Source organism: Bactrocera neohumeralis, chromosome 4 (genome assembly GCF_024586455.1).
Source record: "Bactrocera neohumeralis isolate Rockhampton chromosome 4, APGP_CSIRO_Bneo_wtdbg2-racon-allhic-juicebox.fasta_v2, whole genome shotgun sequence".
In the NCBI taxonomy this organism is placed as follows: domain Eukaryota; kingdom Metazoa; phylum Arthropoda; class Insecta; order Diptera; family Tephritidae; genus Bactrocera; species Bactrocera neohumeralis.
Window position 1 is genome coordinate 54,979,481 of NC_065921.1, and position 23,161 is coordinate 55,002,641.

At 36.7% G+C, this 23,161-nt stretch overlaps 1 protein-coding gene across 1 annotated transcript in view; it reads left to right on the forward strand.

Moving 5' to 3' along the window:
* The first annotated feature begins 16,542 nt into the window (after nt 1-16,542).
* The window catches only part of LOC126754624 (uncharacterized), a 235,957-nt gene continuing 229,338 nt past the window's right edge, over nt 16,543-23,161 (forward strand). Inside the window, exon 1 of the mRNA XM_050466735.1 lies at nt 16,543-16,718. The gene's annotated coding sequence lies outside the window, so the exon portion shown is untranslated. The remainder of the gene's footprint in view (nt 16,719-23,161) is intronic.

Genomic DNA, 23,161 nt, shown 5'->3' on the forward strand with positions numbered 1-23,161 from the left:
AGCTTGTCCCATTTAAAAACCCCCCTTGTCTTCCAGTTATCGAAAGCTTTCTATGATAATTATGATTATAGTACACTAGCTTCCTGAAAGCGGTATATTTACCGATCTCTACTCCAAGACACAAGACTTTATGTAAGTCCTACATTGCCTTCTAGTCATCATCTAAAGAAAGCTTTTTAAATAAGTTTTCTAGCCTCAGTGGTTATGAAAATACTGATATATCTGACTATATGGTTTCTTGAGTCATAATCAAGAGTTCCGTTAGTTGAGATTGTATGATCCACTGAACAACGAAGTTAATTGATTTTGATTTCCAGATGAATGCTTTAAGGTTAAAAATGTGTTGCTTATAAGAGGGTAACAAAGAGAGTTTTGGGGTTGTTCAAAATTCCTGGGACTTTGTACCCAACTAGATTGAAATTCCTTTCTGACTGCTGATTACAAAGTTGCTGCGAGAATTTAATGAAATGATTGTCCACAAGTTCACAAGCATACCGACCGCCTTATTGTATGGATTCAGGTTCTGCCACATTCTAATATCGAATGGTGATACTTGAGTTATTATTTATTCTATTATGAAATAATACAGATTTTATTAGATTAAACTAGAATTTTTTTTATTGAATTCCAAAGTGCAAAATTCAAAGCAAACGTTATCTTTTAGTAAAACATCGAAGTTGTATATACTCAAACAATATGCCTGGTTGATTTAAGATCTCAACTAATTTTTAGAGCTTTTCTAAATTCTCGCTTTATACTTGTATAACTGTATAACTGTACAACTGTAAATGGTGTAGGTATTAAAATCGTTAGGGGTATTCAGACCGAACATGATAATCTGGAAATTAGTTAGTTCATACTTCGCTAAAACATTCAATTTTGATCACACTTTTCTGTCGATCTCTGTAGTGTGGTAAATTTTATTCAAAATTAGCTGATTAAATTTTTAAATATCTACTTATGAAATATTTGTCTAAAATTATTTTGTAGCGAGCATAAAGTGTAAATATAAATATTAAAATCAGGGTTCTCATTTACTACTCCGGAGCAGCAAAATTTCTAAAATAATTGCTATGCTATCGCTACCGCTCTCACTTTGTCGGGCGTAGCTTTAGCATAACAATGTAAAGTATGTGCTCTACTCTGCTCCGAGTTTTGTTAGGTAAAAAACTATAGCTGGAGCGGGAGCAAAAAATTAAGTTCTGCGCTATGCTCTGGCGTAGCGGTAGCAAAAAATTGGGAGCGGTAGCACAGCAGAGCAAATGAAAATTTTCATGTGCTACAGCTCCCGCATGTGTTTGTTGTTTTTTTTTTTTTTTGCTATTTTCTGGCATAATATTTGAATTAATTGAATAATTCAAACAAAACAATGTTATGCAAATCATTTTGGCACTTGTTGCGTCAAGTGCCTTTATAAATCTAAAATCAAATATTTTAAGAAATATATTAATAAAGTGAATTAGATAATAATTGAATAAATTATAAAATTTTTTTTATTATGTAAAATATTTACCATTTTTATATTACCAAGAACATCATCTATTCCAAATGTATTACAATACTCAATTACTATGAATTTTCGAAATTAATTTTAACTACATATACTTTCCCATTAGGGTGTTTTTATTTTTTTGAATTATTAATTTTTTTTATATACATTAGGGTGTTTTTATTTTTTTTCCATAGAATTATTAATTTTGTTCGGTCCCAGATCAGAGGTATTTTATGGCATCGCTTTGACTTTAATTTCCTGATTTTTTTGAGGTTAAATACATTTCCCGAGCAACGCTTGCAAAAAAAAAATTCCATAATGAAAATTTTAGCCAGAAGAGAATATTGCGTACATATTATCATTAAGAACTGGACCGAGGCATGTAAAAAATTTCCATAGAAAATACACTACAATCTTGGTTTATTATCTTTAAATTCCTACAGATCAGAGGTATTTTATGGCATCGCTTTGACTTTAGACGTTGTAGCTCTTGTCAGTTATACAAAAAAATGCGAATTTCGTGGAAAAATCAGGTTTAGATACCTCGCCTTTATCTTTTGGAATACACGTGGTTAATATTCATCTACTGATTACCAGTACCAGTTTTAATCCATTGCACTGCGTATTTGCAGTTCTATTCTACCATTCCCAATATCTGGTAATTTTATAATTTTTTAGGAAGAATCAGTTTGAAATTGTACGCATATACATACTTCAATGTATATTGCAAAGATTCGAAAAGATTTCTGTATATCTAAAATTATAATAAACCTTTTTATCAACACTCCAATTATTCCGTTATATCTTTATGTTAGATATCGCGTTTGGTTTGTTATTAATGCTTTTGCGTCCTTGACCAATAATCTAGCAAAGTATCCGCAGTGCCTTGACGATGAAAATTCCAATGCCATTTTTTGTTGTGATATTAAATATATCGGACGGGCTCGTCTTAAAAAAAAAAAAACTACCTGGTTAAGAAGCAAAATCAGTATAACCCATATACTAAGCATGTTTGGAAATGAAAATTTTTACTTATTTTTTTCTAATTTTGAATTACTAAAATTTTCAAATGATTCTTACATAAATTTTGAACAAATGCTTATGATTTGAAATATAATTTTTGTATTTATGAGCTGTATTGAAATTTAGTATAAAGAGATAAAATGTATCCTATGTCCTTACCCTGCTTCTAAACTACCTCCCCACCAATTTTAAGCCAAATCGGTTCAGCCGTTCTTGAGTTATAAACGACTTTCTTTTATATACCAACTTATACCATACTTGTAAGTGCCAGAAAATAGCAAAAAAGAAAAAAAAACAACAAACACATTCGGGAGCTGTAGCACATGAAAATTTTCATTTGCTCTGCTGTGCTACCGCTCCCAATTTTTTGCTACCGCTACGCCAGAGCATAGCGCAGAATTTAATTTTTTGCTCCCGCTCCAGCTATAGTTTTTTACCTAACAAAACTCGGAGCAGAGTAGAGCACATACTTTACAATGTTATACTAAGGCTACGCTGTGGCTCCCGACAAAGTGAGAGCGGTAGCAAGAGTAAAATGAAATGCTACGAGAGTAGCGTAGTTTTTCAAACACTGATTAAAATCAAGTTGAATATTTATATTACCAGTTCTTTGTAAATTTATTACTCCTCTCCCAAAACACTAGTTTGTGGTTCCACGTTAATCAATAGCCAAAAGCGTAGCTTTAGCTAAAAAGTTTTATAAAAACACGGATATTCGTTAAAATAAACCATATTGAGTCCTCTTCCTTAAAAGAACCATCCCTCACATTAATGATTGAGGCAAATTGGCGTCGTGGTGTTTTATTACATTTTTGGTTTGTTATAAATAGTATCTGGTTTAGCTGCGAATTCGCGAATGTGATGCTGTAAATTTCTTGCTGTTACTGAACATTGTTGCCCAGCACACAAAGTCACTAAAAATACTAATTAGTAAATTTCATGAAATTGATGTATGGGCATGATGCCACAATGCATTTAGATAGTCTTTCAGCCTGCCAACCAGTAGTTGCTTTTAGAATGATATTGCTGTAGTTTCTTACAGTCAAGGTAAGGTTTTTTGTAACACCCAAAATGAGTCGTCGGAGGCCTATAAAGTACATATGATAAATAAAAAAAGTAAGACTTTGTCCATAATTTTAAAACTTTAAATTTATTCTTCAAAATCTATATCGTCCCCTCAAAATAATACTCCTTGGCCCCAATTCACTTGTAGAAACGTTTTTGGCAACTATCGAAACAGTCAATTTGCGGAAGAGCATTCAATGAGCGTAGTGATTCATAGCGTTTCTCGGAGCGGTCGTTTGTCTTTGCTAAATAGCCAGAAGTCACATGGAGATAAATCGGTGCATTGCCGTGGTGCAAAAACCAGAGCTGTCGGCCATAATTGCGTCTTCTTCTCGCGGATAGCTTCGCGCAAACGACACATAACACTCAAGGAGTATTCTTTGTTGACAGCTTGGGCGGTCGGAATGAATTCGGAGTGCACCACACCTCGATAGTAGAAGAACACTGTCAAAATGACCTTGAGTTTTGAGCAGACTTGACGTGTTCTTTTCGTCTTCGGCTCACCTTTGGTACGATATTCGGCTGATTGAACGTCTGTTTCCAGGTCATAAGAATACATCTCATCGCCGTTAATAATATGTTACATAATATCCTGGTAGTCGGAAAGCATTTTTATAGACGTTAACGTGACACTGCTTTTCGAAAAAAATAGTGATTTTGAAACCAATCGTGCTTTCACTTTTCCTAGGCCCAAATGATCCTTTCCATATTCCATCTAGATTTCTTTCTGTTAATCGTCGATCCTTAAACACCAATTCCTTTGTTTCATTGACGTATTAGTCATCAGTTGATATTACAAGAGTGTTCCAAAGTAAACAGGACTTAAAAAAAACAACAGAACAGCTGGTTTTTTCGACAAAATCAATTTATTTTATTCAAAGTAGTCTCCTTCTGCTTCAATACAGCTTTTTGGACGGTCCAAAAGCATGTCGAACGAGTGTTTTAGCTTGTTGGCCGGTATGGCCGCCAGTATGTCGGTGCAAGCCTTTTTAATGGTCTCTACGTCTGCATAACGCTTTCCTTTCATAGGAAAATGTATCTTTCCGAAAAGTAAGAAGTCGCAGAGTGCCATGTCAGATGAATACGGAGAGTGGTTAATGGTTCAAAAGTGATTTTGATCAAATAGTTGGTCACAAGCGTCCTTCGAATGTTGGACTCTGAGCAATTTTTGGTCATCAGTCAATTTGTGCGGATCAAACCGTGCAAACACATTTCGTAAGCCCAAATGTTCGGTCAAAATTCGATAAATCGATGTTTTGGAGATGTTCAATTCCATTTCCATAAATTTTAATGATGATTTTGGCTGATTTTTGATGAATTCACGCAGAGTTTTAATGGAATTTCCGGTGATCACGGATTTTGATTGGCCAACATGTTGATCGTCATTTAGGTCCTCACGACCACTTTGAAAACGTTGAAACCACTCGTGCACTCTGCTACGGGATAGGCAATAATCGTCATAAACTTTTTTCATCAATTGAAATCTTTCGGTAAAAGTTTTATCAATTTTAAAACAAAATTTAATGTTGGCTCTTTGTTCGAAGCTCATTTTCGTACGGATAACAAAAACATTCCTTATTTACTATGGATTCCTTTTTAGGCCAAACACTGAAACTGTTTGATGCATTTGCAAACCCACTCCCAATTTGGAAAATAATGGACACCCTAATGCGCACATAATATGCCGAATTTATTTTCTTTATAATTGCTCAACGGTTCTAGTAATTATTTGACATTTGTTTTCAGCAGCAAATTGAAAATGGGTTAATGTGATTAGATTGCAAGCAGAATACTAAAGTAAAAGAAGAATAAAAAGTATTAATCAGAAAAATAGTAAAAATTGACGTCTTACACAAAGTGCAGTTACTAAATAATTGAAATACAAACTCAAGTTATATCAATAACACATTTATGATAGATTTTTACACCATTCAGTTATTTACCTCGATGCTCCTACATATAGGGCATTCGAGTGCATTTTTTTGGTAGGAAGCCATCGTCTACCTTCGACAGAAGCGCTAGCTTCAATTACGATATGAAAAACTACAAAAATTCGATAGAGCCACATTGTACTCACTTTTGTTGATTCATTCACTATTCTTCTAAGAAATTTCATAGTTTGAGCTAACTATTTATCCGTTTTTATTGGGAGTGTAATTCGATTATTGAACTTTTCAATGAGTCTGCCATTCATATTAGACTGGATGGCAATATTTATCGGTCATAGCCTCAATTAGTTCTGTCAGAGGCTCTATCGTGTTGGTTGAAGATTAATTCGAACAGTCTTGATACACACATTTCAAATTGGAACACTGGACCCTTTGAAAAACCTTTTAAATTTAAAATTAAGATTTTTATTCTTCCGTTATAGATCAGATTTATTTGTTATAACCAAGCACAAGCTGACTACTTTTCCCTCTCGCGCTGCTATTACGTCTAGTAGCTCGTAACTTTTGTTTTCGTTTCGCTCACGCGCGAATAGTTGAGGAAGCGAACTGGATTTTTATACTCTCGCAACAAAGTTGCTAAGGAGATTATTATAGTTTTGTTCACATAACGGTTGTTTGTAAGTCTTAAAACTAAAAGAGTCAGATATAGGGTTATATATACCAAAGTGATCAGGGTGACGAATAGAGTTGAAATCCGGATGTCTGTCTGTCCGTCCGTCCGTCTGTCCGTGCAAGCTGTAACTTTGGTAAAAATTGAGATATCATGATGAAACTTGGTACACGTATTTCTTGGCTCCATAAGAAGGTTAAGTTCGAAGATGGGCAAAATCGGCCCACTGCCACGCCCACAAAATGGCGGAAACCGAAACCTATAAAGTGTCATAACTAAGCCATAAATAAAGATATTAAAGTGAAATTTGGCACAAAGGATCGCATTAGGGAGGGGCATATTTGGACGTAATTTTTGGAAAAGTAGGTGTGGCCCCGCCCTCTACTAAGTTTTTTGTACATATCTCGAAAACCACTATAGCTATGTCAACCAAACTCTATAGAGTCATTTCCTTCAGGCATTTCCATATACAGTTCAAAAATGGAAGAAATCGGATAATAACCACGCCCACCTCCCAAACAAAGGTTATGTTGAAAATCACAAAAAACGTCAGAAACACTAAATTTTACGGAAGAAATGGCAGAAGGAAGCTGCACCCAGGCTTTTTTTTAATTGAAAATGGGCGTGGCGTCGCCCACTTATGGACCAAAAACCATATCTCAGGCTACTAATCTAGTTAATTTTACAGTAAAATAAGAAAATATGTAAATGACGGATAATGAAATCTCGATTATCACTTTATCATGCGAGAGTATAAAATGTTCGGTGACACCCGAACTTAGCCCTTCCTTACTTGTTAATTTTTTATAGAGTACAACTTTTGATTGTCGCAAGAAAAAACGGAATTCTCCGTTACATTCCTACCACGTCAACAAGGTATACATTTACGAGTTATGTATGTGGGGGATTGTTTTAAAATGAAACGCTTTATTTTGGATTATTATATAAAATGATTTATTTAATATACCGGTTGGCAAACGTAGGTTTAAATACTCAGTACAAAATTAGTTTAACGACCAATGCGTCCGTACAGTATGGAGTTTCAAAATCAAGTGTCTGTATTTTTAACTGTCGCTGTCGGCGTTCATTGCTATCCGTTGAGTCGGTTCATTTAGGGTGTATGTTTAGGGTTGCATGCGTGCGCAGGTCAGGTCATTATTCGTTGACTCCGTTCAGTCAGGGTGTACGTTTAGAGTTGCATGCGTGCGCAGGTCATGGTTGCAATCCCACATTCGGCCTTCCTGACCTATTCGTTCGGCACGAACGAAGGTCTCTACCTCTTCATGAATTCGGCGATGGTGGTCGTGTAACCGGGACCCTCACCCTCGCCTACCTTCTCGACCTCATACCTATCGCGTCCTAAAACCTTCGAAATCTTATATGGACCAAAATATTTAGGCCTTAACCTAAGCCCGCTCCCATACTGAGTTCGCTTAATGGCGACTAATTCGTCCAGTCTGTACTTTGTTGATTCTTTCTTTTTCTGTCAAAATTTTGTTTGTTTTCCTTTTGTATCAATGCAATATTTTGTTTGGCCTGATCCCTCGCCACTTGTCCGTCTGAATCTAATTCATTCAAGGCGGCGTTTTCTATCAACTCATTTACTTCTGTCGTACCCGAAATTCTCATCTCTATGCTAGTTAAAATTTTAAATGGAGAAAAATTGGTACTACGCGTTGGTGTATTGTTAATAATTTGTTGTGCCCTATTTACGTGCCTATACCAATTCCCAGGCTCATCGCGGCACATCTTAGAAATCATCGGTACTACAATTTGGTGCATTCGTTCAACTTGTCCATTGCCCCGAGGAACACCTGTAGCTATTACCAAATGCTCTATACCTTCCCTCGCACAATATTCTTTAAAGAGATTTCCCGTGAACGCAGCACCTCTATCAGTTATAATACGCCGTGGATTACCGAAAACAGAGGCTTGTTTCTCGAGTCGATCAACGACTGCCTCGGCTCCAGTGTTTTTAACCGGGTACAACCACACAAATTTTGAAAAAGTATCTACCGCAACAAGAATATAGTTATACGCCTTCTTTGTTTGTTCCACGGGACCGACATGATCTAAGTGAAAAGTGCTTAATGGCTGATCTTCCTTAGGTATTGGATTTAATAAACCTTTTTCCCTTCCTATCTTTGAATCTGTCATGATGCATTCGATACAACTCTTTACAATTCTAATTACTTTTGGGCCTAACTGAGGAATAAAAAATGTCTTTTGAATTGCTAACTGCGTCTTATTTGCAGAGAAGTGTCCCTGTTTATGTGCTGTCCGAATTATCTCATCCTCCATCAGCGATGAAACTATAACTATAAGCTCTCTTATTGGATCCTTGTGTAGTAGCCCATGCTTCAAGTAGAAATCTTCGTATTCAGTCGCTTCTAAGACTTTGCCCGAATCCATTCGTCCTGTTGCTGAGCTTGCCTCAGCCTATGCAGCAAAGAATCTTCCAACATAAGACACGCTACTCTGCTTAACGCATCGACGTGACGCATCTTGGAGCCATTTCGGTGTTCTATTTCATAGTCAAAATCTTGTAATAGCAACGCCCACCGAGACACTCTTATCCTTTTTTTTCATGGTCATTGCGAACGCGTTGCAATCAGTAACGATTCTGAAATGCAACCCTAAAAGATATACTCTCCACTTCTTAAGTGCTTCAACAATCGCTAACACCTCTAACTCATACGAATGGTACTTTTCTTCTGCTGGCTTTGTCTTCCGACTCATGTACTGGATTGGGTGAAAATGCAAATCTTCGCTGTCCTTTTGTAAGAGTACCCACCATATCCATGTATCGAGGCATCCGTATGCACTTCAGTTAGAGCCTTCGGATTGTTCAACCGTAACACTGGTGAACTAGCCAGAGCTGCCTTTAATTGCTGCAGCCAGGCTTGCTGTTCGATCCCAAACACAAAAGCTACATCCTTACGCAACAGGTCAGACAGTGATTTAGCGACTACTGCATACCCTTCTATGAAACGGCGAAAATAAGAAGTAAGCCCTAAGAATCTTTGCACCGCTTTCTTATCCATAGGTATCGGAAAATTCCTTACTGCCTGCGTTTTTGCTTCTGATGACCTTATTGTACCACACTCTATAATATACCCCAGAAAATCAACAGTCGTCTTCAAGAACTGGCATTTCTCCCACTTAATCCTTATGTTATAACATGCCGCCCTGTTCAACCCAGCTTTCAACTTATGTATACCCTCGTCATAACTAATAGAAGGAATTATAAGATCATCCATGTAAGTTACCACGATGCCATCCTTCACTAAGTCTCAAAACAGTGCGAAGATGTATCGAGTGAACACTGCTGGGGAATTGGAAATACCAAAAGGAACGTAAATGAACTCGTATTGACCTTGATGGGTCACGAATGACATATATTTCCGCGAACATGCCTCTATCTGCACCTGGAAAAACCCGTTCCGTAAATCTAACGTTGTAAATACTTTTGCGCTTTGTAATCTCTCGATAACGTCATCTATGAGTGGCATTGGAAAATTATCCCTCATGATTTTTTCGCTCAAACGTCGGTAGTCGCATCACAGACGTTCACGCACAACATGGAAATTGATATCCACTTTGACTCCATCTACGCTAACTTTGATTATGAAACTGCCAATAGTTGTAAGTATACTATTTCCTATTCCACGAAGGTGATTTATATCATTGGACAAATCAATCCTTCCTAACTTCATCAACACATCGTAACGCATGAGGCATAGATCGCAACCAGTATCCAGCAATGCTGAGAACGTAACTCCGTTAATAGTTAGTTCTTTGAAAACTACACTGCCAAGGGACGCCATACGCATCATTTCCAGCGTATTTACCCTTGCACCCTCGCTTTTTACCTCCGTTCTCTTCTTTGGGCGCTCTGCAATACGATGCCCTGGCTGATTACACCCAAAACACTTTGATAGTCGTTGCTGTTTGCAGGTATTCGCCAAATGACCCGCCTCTCCACACCTATAACAAATTTTCCTATTGCGTCCATGATCTTTAGTAACAGAATTATTGTCTTCACGCTTGTTTTGAAATGTACTCACATTGGGTTGACGCCCCGAGCGAACTTTTTCATAAACAAGGATCTGAGCTTTTAATTTTTCTATCGAACTAGCCTGATACAAGTTAGCTTTGTTTGGTCTGGAATCTGGGATTCCCTCTAAAAAATATTCGATGAGACTTCTTTCGTCTAGCTTTATTGACCTACCTATGTCCATAAGGCTATAAAGATACTCGCGGTAATCTTCATTTGGGCGCTTTCGCCGATTCCTAAGTGCCCGATGCACTTCGATTGACGATGTTACTACTCCAAATTCTTTTTGCAAACATTGTTTAAGAGCACTCCAACTAGTTATGTCCCGTTGACTGCGAACGAAAATTTTCGCGGCACCCTTCAATAACACTGTGATAGCTTTTTTCAAAAAAAAAAAAAGACAAGACCAACTTCGACGGTTTCCCCCTATTTCGGGTCCTACGAATCGAACTGCATCATTACTTTTTTGAGTTACAATCATGGTTTCATACAAAATTTTTTGTTGAAGTTTTTCATCAAAGTGGCCCATTGTAAGAGAAAGGCACATTTTTTTCGGTCTCTAACTTTTTTAATGTTGACTTTTTTGGTAAACTTTCTTTGGCAAAGCTTCTCAGAATAAGTCCGTCTTTAAGTTCTTAGATGACTGTAAACCCCAAAATCAATGTTTTTTAGGTCCTTATAGCCAATATGTCGAAAAAACTGAAATTTAATCCATTTTTTTTAATTTTTTTTCCCTCACGTTTCGTCAATATTTTAATTTACCCTTTGATACTTATACATTAAGTGACATCTTGTAATAGTAAGAAACTTAAGCAAAGACAATGATCTGAGCAAACTAACCATTAGAAAAAACACTTAACAAACTTTAAGCATAGATTGCAGTTGTTAATTTGACTTTGACTTCGCGGAAAGAACATTGTTTTAGTGCCTTGTATATTAAGAAAATAAATTAAAATGAATAAGTGTCCAATTGGCCTATCGTTGTTCTGCTACGTATGTGGAAAATTTACAAGCCCTCGGAGTAGACGCAAAATATCTTCGGGAACTGCCGGCATCTACGAGAAATGTTTCGATTTGACCGTTATAAGAGACGTAGATTGGGTGCCAAATACCATTTGCACGCAATGCAACAACAACCTGCATAACTGGTCAAAAAGACTGTGCCTAAAAACGGGGTTCGGCATTGCAATGATTTGGATAGATCCACAAGGGCATCATACTGGTAACTGCTACGCGTGCAAGAACAAATTTGCAGGACTCAACAAAAAAAACACAGTTTACAAAAGTGTTCAATCTGCACAGCTACCAGTATCTCACTCAGAAAATGCTCCGATAACAAGATGTCCAAGTCCAACTGACAGATATATTTCGCCAACATTTTCCACCGAGCCTACAAATCTACCCAACCGAAGTTGAAAGCCCATGTCGTCACTTGGAGATTTCCCAAGCCCGTTTGAATACGATGGTACGACAGCTGAAATTATCGCAAAGACAAGCGATTTGCCGATCACATCATCTTCGATCGGTAAATATATTGTCTAAAGATGTAAAGGTGTATGGATACCGCAAAAGACAGAAGGAGCTTTTAGATTTCTTTGAGGTTAATGGCGATAATACTTTTTCGTATTGTAAAAATATTCCTGGTCTTATGCAAATCATGAACTGTGAGTACAAACCAGAGCAATAGCGCTTGTTTATTGACTCGTCGAAAAATAGTTTAAAAGCAGTATTGCTGTATGTGGATAACACAAATATTAATATAAAATATATATATAATATTGTGTACAAATTTATGATACTTATTGATAACACTTATGTATAAGATACAAAAAATAAAAAATAAAACAGCACACAAACATAGTTAGTGTAGCTTTTTTAAAAAATACAAATTTTATTAAGTTTTTTTTCTAATGGTTAGTTTGCTCAGAACGTTGTCTTTGCTTAAGTTTCTTACTATTACAAGATGTCACTTAATGTATAAGTATCAAAGGGTAAATTAAAATATTGACGAAACGTGAGGGAAAAAACATTAAAAAAAATGGATTAAATTTCAGTTTTTTCGACATATTGGCTATAAGGACCTAAAAAACATTGATTTTGGGGTTTACAGTCATCTAAGAACTTAAAGACGGACTTATTCTGAGAAGCTTTGCCAAAGAAAGTTTATCAAAAAAGTCAACATTAAAAAAGTTAGAGACCGAAGAAAAATGTGCCTTTCTCTTACAATGGGCCACTTTGATGAAAAACTTCAACAAAAAATTTTGTATGAAACCGTGATTGTAACTCAAAAAAGTAATGATGCAGTTCGATTCGTAGGACCTGAAATAGGGGGAAACCGTCGAATTTGGTCTTGTCTTTTTTTTTGACTATCACAGTGTAATTGTTTCCCGTATATAAACTTTTGTAAATCTCCCCAACGAACTGACATGGCATTTGATTCAAAATAATCGAGCCACTCCTCGACTGGGTGTTGCCCCGTACCACTAAAAGTTGTAAGAGATTCCTCGAGATCGCGTAGAGTGAAGACCGGAGACCCGGACCCCATTGCCGACAACATGTTGTTTTGCACTGAACTAGTTTCACTGTCTGAGCTATCCTCTTCAGCATCTACAGTCAGTCCAAAATGTTCACAAAGTCGGTCCTGTAATGAAGCTTTACGGCCATTTGTCGATAAACCCAGTGCCAACAATTTTTCCTTCAAACCGTTCACTGTCAATAAAAAAATCTGTTGCCTGTCCATGTCAACTGTTATCAAATCTAATTGGTATATAATTCAGAATACAAATTAGATATTTAATATATAATAAGTAAAAGTAAAAATAAACCTTAAAATATACGTTCACAAGTTTTGGCCTTTATATTGTAACTTGAATAATGAATTAATGCTTGTGAATTAAATTTAAGTTCAATCCAATTAAGTTTTACAATTAATATTCTGACAACTTAGTTAGATTTTTCCGAAGTTTATAATTTGATTTATAAGTTGATTAAAATTCTTATTGTTTTTTTTTTATATAAATGTAATAGTACACATGGGTTATGTTTTCCAAAATATACAATATTAATTTCGGTATTTTTATGTTGACAAAATATTATACATTGCTCTGTACTTTTATAAAACGCTTCTCTTTTGACAATTTTTAATACACATTCTTTCTTTAAATTGCTTAACTCATACCTGTCTTCTGCTTATGTTTATATATATTTATTCTTACTGCTACTGTATCCAATCGCTGACCGCTTCAACCACTGCTTCTCTGCTTACAATTTTCCCTGGACTGTCAATCAGGTATCAATAGCACGCCGCTGTTACGCTGCTACGCTGCTCTCAACCGCCATACTTAAATCACCATCAACGCATATACACTGCGCTAAACAACAACATCAGTTTTTACCACTAACGCATCATCACTTCGCTAGTCCGAACAAGTAGTGACGCCACTCCACACGTACAGTTTCTTTTCTTAAAACGTTATGTGCCACAAGAAATAGGTAATTTCACAGTTTTTCCACACCGCCTTACTGTAATCCAAATTTGCCGATACCACTTTATTTCAGTACTTAACTGCGTTTCACGAAATTTAACTCCTACGCAAAGTCACCTTTTGTTTTTAACTTTTACACTTTCAGCACTTTTACTAGCCGAACACTTCTGCCACGACACACAGTGGCATTTCGGCGGAAAAAATAGGATTTTTCCACTTTCCAATTTCAAAACTTTAATGATTTTGTTTTGTAAAGAAATATTTAAATAAGAATAATTCAACAAGGTTTTTTATAAAAAGTGTAATTTTATAGTTAAAAAAACTAACAGAAGTCGACGAAAAGTTATTCAATAAAATCAGATTAAAATTATTGTCCAAATAAAGAATTTTTTTGTGGGTAAGTTTACAGCTATGGCTTTTCTTTTATTTTTTAGTGAAAATATAGCACCTACTTGTTTATAAAAAAAAAAAAAAATATTGAAATTGGCAAAGTAAGCTAATTTTTATAATTTTTCAAAAATTATACTAAAAAATATCAACCTTTCTTTTTTTGATGGAAAAAACTTTATGTGCTTTGCCTTGCTTAGCCCTCTTACTATAAAAAAACGAAAGTTCCGAGTCTGTACTTTCAATTAAAAAAAAAAACAACCGCCAATTACCGTCCCTTTTAGTAACATCGATTTTAATTTCACCAAATACTGATGTCTTCAACAGACTACTTATAACTTCGGATCCTTACATAAGTAGCTTAGTTCCTTAGAACTAGATCCCATTGTTAAAGATATGGTGCTTGCATAATATTACAAATAAAAACTAACACAATTTTTCGCCTGTTACATATTCAATTAAAACATTGCATATTATATTGGATTTTTATCAAGGTAAAGGTATAAATAACGTCACTTTGCGTTAAAGTTTAATTTTTTTTCATCAGGAGAACTCAATTAAGAAGTGTCCCGAATTTCAAGTCGCTAGATCCAAAAATAAAAATTTTGGCAATTGCAGTTATATGGGAGGTGGGTGTGGCAGTGGGAGGTTTTCCAAGATTTTTTCAAAATTTCTTAATTTAGTCCAGAGAAGTGTTTCTGCAAAATTTCATTGTTGTACCACCACTCCTTCTATTTTTTTCCAAGAAATGTATGGAGCGGTGCCACTGTGCGACACTTCTGCCGGTTTCTAGAACGTTTTCTTTGTTTTGGAGAAAAAAAAAACGGTAGAACCAAGATCGCTCCACGTCCACTCGAACAGTTTCTTCACAGTTTACACAAAGTTCAAATTTCGGATTACTCGACACTTTTGCCACGACACTTCTGCCACTTTTTAGAACGTTATTTTTCAAAAGTCACAGTACAATCTCGCTTCTTGCATATAAAATGATTTATTTAATACACCGGTTGGAAAACGTAGGTTTAAATACTCAGTACAAAATTAGTTTAATGACCAATGCGTCCGTACAGTATGGAGTTTCAAAATCAAGTGTCTGTATTTTTAACTGTCGCTGTCGGCGTTCATTGCTATTCGTTGAGTCCGTTCATTTAGGGTGTATGTTTAGAGTTGCATGCGTGCGCAGGCCATGCCCAGCAGATTTAAAAGCGAGATCTTCTGAAAGGAGGAATGAAGGAGTCCTCCTATTGACCGCTTTTAGGAGCAGTAAGGGAGATTTTTTAATTTTGTTCTTATATTGTGTTTTTTTTTTATTTTATTTTAGTGTTGACCTCCTTTTGTCATCTTTTAGGAGCAAAAAAGGAGATTTTATACTTCTATTGTGATTTTTATACTCTCGCAACAAAGTTGCTAACGAGAGTATTATAGTTTTGTTCACATAACGGTTGTTTGTAAGTCCTAAAACTAAAAGAGTCAGATATAGGGTTATATATACCAAAGTGATCAGGGCGACGAGTAGAGTCGAAATCCGGATGTCTGTCTGTCCGTCCGTCCGTCTGTCCGTCCGTCCGTGCAAGCTGTAACTTGAGTAAAAACTGAGATATCATGATGAAACTTGGTACACGTATTCCTTGGCTTCATAAGAAGGTTAAGTTCGAAGATGGGCAAAATCGGCCCACTGCCACGCCCACAAAATGGCGGAAACCGAAAACCTATAAAGTGTCATAACTAAGCCATAAATAAAGATATTAAAGTGAAATTTGGCACAAAGGATCGCATTAGGGAGGGGCATATTTGGACGCAATAGTTTTGGAAAAGTGGGCGTGGCCCCGCCCCTACTAAGCTTTTTGCACGTATCTCGGAAACTATTATAGCTGTGTCAACCAAACTCTACAGAGTCGTTTTCTTCAGGCATTTCCATATACAGTTCAAAAATGGAAGAAATCGGATAATAACCACGCCCACCTCCCATACAAAGGTTATGTTGAAAATCACTAAAAGTGCGTTAACGGACTAACAAAAAACGTCAGAAACACTAAATTTTACGAAAGAAATGGCAGAAGAAAGGTGCACCCAGGCTTTTTTAAAAATTGAAAATGGGCGTGGCGCCGCCCACTTATGGACCAAGAACCATATCTCAGGAGCTACTAGACCGATTTCAATGAAATTCGGTATATAATGTTTTCTTAACACCCTGATGACATGTACGAAATATGGCTGAAATCGGTTCACAACCACGCCTTCTTCCAATATAAAGCTATTTTGAATTCCATCTGATGCCTTCTTTGTATAATACGAGTATAAACATTAGGAACCAATGATGATAGCGGAATAAAACTTTACAAAAATACGGTATTTGATAAATATGTATGTAAATGACGTATTATGAAATCTCGATTATCACTTTACCATACGAGAGTATAAAATGTTCGGTGACACCCGAACTTAGCCCTTCCTTACTTGTTTTTATTTCATTTTAGTATTGATCTCCTTTTGTCCTCCTTTAGGAGCAATAAAGGAGATTTTTTAATTTTTCGTAGCTTAAAAATCGTACTTTTGATTCAAAAATTACAATTTAACGGGAAATAATAACTGTTAATTTTTGTCTTCAAGCAATTGTTCATTTCAACTGTGTTTTTTAAAGCGTGCAGACGTAAGTGTTTTATATCTATTGAGTATTAAATATTTTAAATTGATAATTAAATGTACTCTAAAAGGCATTTAAAACGCCTAGTGAATAAAAAATTAAATAATTTATATAAAAATCAAAATAATAATACACAAGATGAATATGATGAAAGTGATACAGGCTCTAAAGAAGTTTTTGAAAAAGTTGAAAGTGGTACAGGCTCGAAAGAAGTGATAGAAGATTTTTGTTTGCCAGCTGAACCACTTTCAAAACAGTTAGCCATCTGGGCAATTGAAAATCGAATAACGAGGGCCGCATGTAATAGTCTTCTTACAATTTTAAACTTACAAAATTTAAATGTGCCTATATCAAAAAATAAGCTCTTACAATCTTTAAGTATCGGTAAGTTTATCTCTTGCAAATATTTTTTCATAACTCTTTAGCACATTTTTTTCCTAGAATGCGGAAGTTCTTCAATTTTAAGTGGAGAAAATATCAATGTGTCCACCAATACTTCCCGAAACACCTCCTCCTGGCAGAAAAACATGAAACAAAGACTTCGGAAGCTAGAGGAAATATCGGCGCAGAACACTATACTCCTGGAGCGGATTATTGACATATTGCAACCGAAAAAGATTGAATTAATGATATTTCCTATTAAAAACATGAATGATTTAACATCTACAGAGTCCTTGCTTTTGAATAAGCCTGAGGCAGAAATTGTGAGTATGATAAAATACATTTGATAAGATGTTACTAAACAGTTTGAGTTTATTATAAGTGATTGCGGAGTCCCTGCTCTTAAAAGTGAATTGGGATGGAGCCAAAAAAAAAAGTTGCATTGAAGAATTATGCACTTTTCAATAAATTTCTTTACGGTAATACATAATTTCAATTCTTGTCATCTATTTTTTTAACTAGTATAATTTTTAGAGGCCTTAAAAGATGATTACTTATACCCTGATTTTGAGGCAAAGATCAAAAGGGCGTTTCTCAAATGTAAGGCTCAGTTCTACAGGAACAATGACTTGGAATAATCCTGGCGAAGGTCACAATCCATTGAATTACTATGCATGTGCGAATAAAGGAGCCGCAAAAAGGATAAGAAAAAAATTTAAAAGGTCATAAAAAAACTGACACATACGAACGCCAAACCCTTTGAGGGTTTTACTATACTGACCTAGTACCATCACCCTGACTTGGAATTTCTCACCCCCCAGACAATAAGCCCAAAAATGTTCCACAGTGTAATATAAAAAAAAAATAATAGATTTGTTTTTGTTAAAATAATTGCAGGTTGAAAATAATATAGGATTCATCATAGAGATCTCCTATAGTAGTAATCATAGAGATCTCCTTTAGGATTAATCATTGAGATCTCCTATAGCAGTAATCATAGAAATCTCCTAAATCAGTAATCATAAAGATCTCCTTTAGGAGTAATCATAGAGATCTCCTATAGCAGTAATCATAGAGATCTCCATTAGGAGGTTAAAAGGAGTACTCGCGTTCCAATGACATGCAATGTTAAAAGCGAGTATACAATTTTACGTGTATTTACACACGAATATTAGGAGTAATAAGGAGTATAGGATATCTCCTAAAGGATTAATCCAGGAGCTCTCAAACGATCATCCTAAAATACGCTGAGTGGTTGCAATCCCACATGTATGTATATGCCACACAACGATGTCTTAGTGCTATTAACACTACGACCATCATATCCAGTACCTTGTGCCACTACTTTTTTAAGTATACGTAAAAGTACCATGGAAAGCACTTGCGAATTGAGCGCAAAGAAAATAAAAGCATAGAGGAGTGGTAAAATAAAGTGGAAATATAAGAGGAAGAGAGGTAGCGGCAACAGCAGGCAGCAAGCTAGGAGCTTCGAGTAATTTTGTAAGTCAAGAACTTGACGTGCTTTTTCTAACAAAATTTCCATTGACATATAGTCCTTTTGAAAATAGTTGTATACTTACATATGTGCGCTGCTGCTATAAACAAGTATGCTAGAATATGCATACATATATTATATACCTACATATATAAATTGAGTGTTAGTGCAAAAGTTGGAATAAAATGTAACAGCGAACTTAGAGTCAGTAAACCAGGACACAATTTTGAGGCACAATATAAATGTATCTGATGAATAGTTATACTCGAGCATTCTTAGTAGCATAGACCTGCTGGATAGTTCAATATATGCTAGTCTAATATTGCCGTAAAGCACCTTTATTCAACTTGATTTTCATGCGTTTTTCCGGTGAGCACACATATCGTACTGAGTAAATAAATTTCGTTATGAAAATTCTCAGCTCTATTTTCGCTTTTGCTTATACCACTCACGTTATACTTGAGCGCTCTCTGCATTGCATTAGTACGTATTGGAATTAAAAAAAGAGGAATGTAATATAATAAAAACTGTCATCCTAAAAATATGCCACAATATAAACATATACTTGAGTTATGGCAAAAGTTTTTACTAATTTGCTGTTTTGTTTTATGTCATTTTTAGTTGAGCATACATTTTGGCTGAAATTGAGGGTTTGTGAAATTTATAAAGCAATTTTTCCAACCGAAATTTCTTTGGAACAATAGTATTTGTTTGATGGCTTGAAATTGATGTTATGTCACAAGTGTTGATAGAAAGTAAAGTGTCAAATATGTATGTATATATGTATATGCTTACACTTTTGGAGAATTCGTATTTACTAGATTTCTTTATGTCTTTTAAAAAATTATATTTTGTATGGTGAACTTGGTCAACGAATGCTCTTTTAACTCTACAAACTCTAAAGTCTTCATCATATGTAGCGTTGACCCCCGGCTCTGCAATCATTATTCCCGGCGGTTGATTTTCCGGAATCGGATAGTCAACTTGGCAGCATTCAATGCTAATATTTCGGATGCTTTATATCGCTACAACAAAACATATGTTAAGATTATTATACGATTTAATTTAAAATAAGAGAAACATTTACCGCTGCGACACCTCTTCCAGAATATGTTTAAAGTACTTTTTTAAGTTAAGTTTTCTGATTAATAAGAATAAATTTTAGATTGTGTATAGCTCTTCCAAAATGCATTGTTATTAGACAAATCTGAGTAATACCCGAAGATCACAAAGTGTCTGTTGGACATGTGAAGTGAAAAAGCGAAGAGAGAGCGCTTAAAAATAATAGAGCTCGTCTAGTGTTGTTTTGTTATTATTATTATTATTATTTTATTAGGAAAAATATACAGAATATTAAACCTAATAGTAAGGAAGGAGTACAAGCTACTGTGGCCATCGCCTCCGATATAATTGTATAAAGTTCCAAAGTTCATATTTTATTATAAAAATTACATTCTTTTAGAAAATTGCATAAATTAACAATGTTTGCGAAAGATGGAGTATTTAACAATGTTTGATATTTACTAGAATTAAAGTGTTTTTGCCTAATACTCTCTAGTTCTGGACAGATATTGAGTATATGTTCCATGGATAATGTGCTGGGGCAGAAAGGGCAGGATGGTATAGGATTGCCGCCAAGAAGATGTTGGTGAGTGATTTGCGTGTGTCCGATCCTTAATCGAGTAAAAATTGTTGCTTGTTGTCTTGAGATGTTGTTGGGGTAGCGTACCTTTTCGCGCAGTTTGTTTAGAATTGCGTATTTGTGTTTAAATTTCTTCCAGTCTGCAACTTTCTTTTCATATATGTGTCTGCTTAACATTTTACTGAGGTCATTTTGGTCTTGCACCTCGTTGAGAAAAGTGGGGGCAGATTCGAAGAATCTTGCCGCGTTGTCCGCATATTCGTTCCCAGGAATGCCAACGTGACCTGGCACCCACAGAAGCGCTATTTTTCGTTTATGTTTAAGCCGTATTAGTTTTGCGGGGATACCAATGCAGATTCCTTTTCGTGCTGTCGAAAGCAGCTTTGAAATCAACGAAGAGGTGGTGTGTGTCGATTCTTCTTTCACGGGTCTTTTCCAAGATTTGGCGCATGGTGAATATCTGGTCGGTTGTTGATTTTCCAGGTCTGAAGCCACACTGATAAGGTCCAATCAGTTTGTTGACGCTGGGCTTTAATCTTTCACACAATACGCTCGATAGAACCTTATATGCGATGTTGAGGAGGCTAATCCCACGGTAGTTAGCGCAGATTGTGGGGTCTCCTTTTTTATGGATTGGGCATAGCACACTTAAATTCCAATCGTTGGGCATGCTTTCGTCCGACCATATTTTACAAAAAAGCTGATGCATGCTCCTAATCAGTTCTTTGCCGCCGTGTTTGAATAGCTCTGCCGGCAATCCGTCGGCCCCTGCCGCTTTGTTGTTCTTCAGGCGGGCAATTGCTATTCGAACTTCTTCATGGTCGGGCAATGGAACATATACTCCATCGTCATCGATTGGGGAAACGGGTTCGCCTTCTCCTGGCGTTGTGCGTTCACTGCCATTCAGCAGGCTGGAGAAGTGTTCCCTCCATAATTTAAGTATGCTCTGGGCATCGGTCACTAGATCACCTTTGGGGGTTCTACAAGAGTATGCTCCGGTCTTGAAAACTTCTGTAAGCCGCCGCATTTTTTCGTAGAATTTTCGATCATTACCCCTGTCGGCCAGCTTTTCAAGCTCTTCGTACTTACGCATTTCAGCCTCTTTCTTTTTCTGTCTACAAATGCGTCTCTCTTCCCTTTTCAACTCTCGGTATCTATCCCATCCCGCACGAGTTGTGGTCGATCGTAACGTTGCGAGGTAGGCAGCCTGTTTTCTCTCCGCTGCGACATGGCACTCCTCGTCGTACCAGCTGTTCTTTTGAACTTTCCGAAAACTAATGGTTTCGGTTGCAGCTGTACGTAAGGAGTTTGAAATGTCGTCCCACAGTTCCCTTATACCGAGTTGTTGACGAGTGCTCTCAGAGAGCAGGAGTGCAAGCCGAGTAGAAAATCGTTCGTTCCTTGTGTTTGTTGGCGTGCGTTTTTTGCTGCACAGAGGCGGGTGCGAATCTTGGCTGCAACAAGATAGTGGTCTGAGTCGATGTTAGGACCTCGGAGCGCACGCACATCTAAAACACTGGAGACGTGTCTTCCGTCTATCACAACATGATCGATCTGGTTGGTAGTTTTTCGATCCGGAGACAGCCAGGTAGCTTGATGAATCTTCCTATGCTGGAATCTAGTACTACAGATAACCATATTTCGGGCCCCGGTGAAGTCAATCAGCCTCAACCCATTTGGGGATGTTTCGTCGTGGAGGCTGAATTTACCGACCGTAGTGCCAAATATACCTTATTTGCCCACCCTGGCGTTAAAGTCGCCAGGCACGATTTTGACATCGTGGCGGGGGCAGCTCTCATAAGAGCGCTCCAAGCGCTCATAGAAGGCATCTTTGGTCACCTCGTCCTTCTCTTCCGTCGGGGCGTGGGCGCAAATCAGCGATATGTTGAAGAACCTCGCTTTGATGCGGATTGTGGCTAGACGTTCATTCACCGGAGTGAATGATAGTACTCGGCGACGGAGTCTCTCTCCCACCACGAATCCAACACCAAACTTGCGCTCCTTTATATGGCCACTGTAGTAAATGTCACAAGGACCTACTCGTCTCGGTCCTTGTCCCGTCCATCGCATTTCTTGGACGGCGGTGATGTCAGCCTTTATTTTCGCGATAACATCAACCAGCTGGGCAGCGGCACCTTACCAATTCGTAGTCCTTATTTCGTTTGCCATGGTCGTCATCAAAAGGGGGTCTCTCATCCGAGGCTTGTTGTTCATTTTCATTGGGGGTGTTTTTTTACGTGGCGGGTCCCAAACCCAGCGCACAACCCTATGTAGGGGATGTTTCGCCTTCTCACATTAGCTCGCCTTCGAGCGAATGTTCTTAGGCTACCCAGAGGATACTTGGTCAAAGACTGGAAGTAGTGAGCTGCTTGAGCCATGTGTAAAAGAATCGTTTCTGGCCACTCCCAAGTGAATGGCGATCAGAGAACTTTCCTCACTTGCGTGAACTTCTACACATGACTCCATCCTTCACTTCTTCACATGACTCCATCCTCCATCTTAGAATCTTAGTTTCTACATAGGTAAATTTCTTTCAACAGCATTCCTTCGAACTACTAAACTACTGAAGTCTATCATGTGCACTTTAGGAAATTTGAACTTCCACGGCTTCAATTGAAAAGATACTCCGCCTATACGCTTTCAAAATTACTACTTTATAAAAAGTAGAAAACTACAGCAGAAGATGCTAAATGGAATGAAATCTCAAATTTTCTGTGAAATAATAATGAGTATATTTCATGTTTTTATTAAAAAACAAGAAAAAACGTTAACTTCGGTTGCACCGAAGCTAAATACCCTTCACAGGTGCATTTCTGTTAGTAACTATGTGTTCAGTTTGTATGGAAACTATATGCTATGGTAATTCGCTCTGAACAATTTTTTTGGAGATTATATTGTTGCCTTAAGCAGTAATCCGTCAAATGCGAAAGT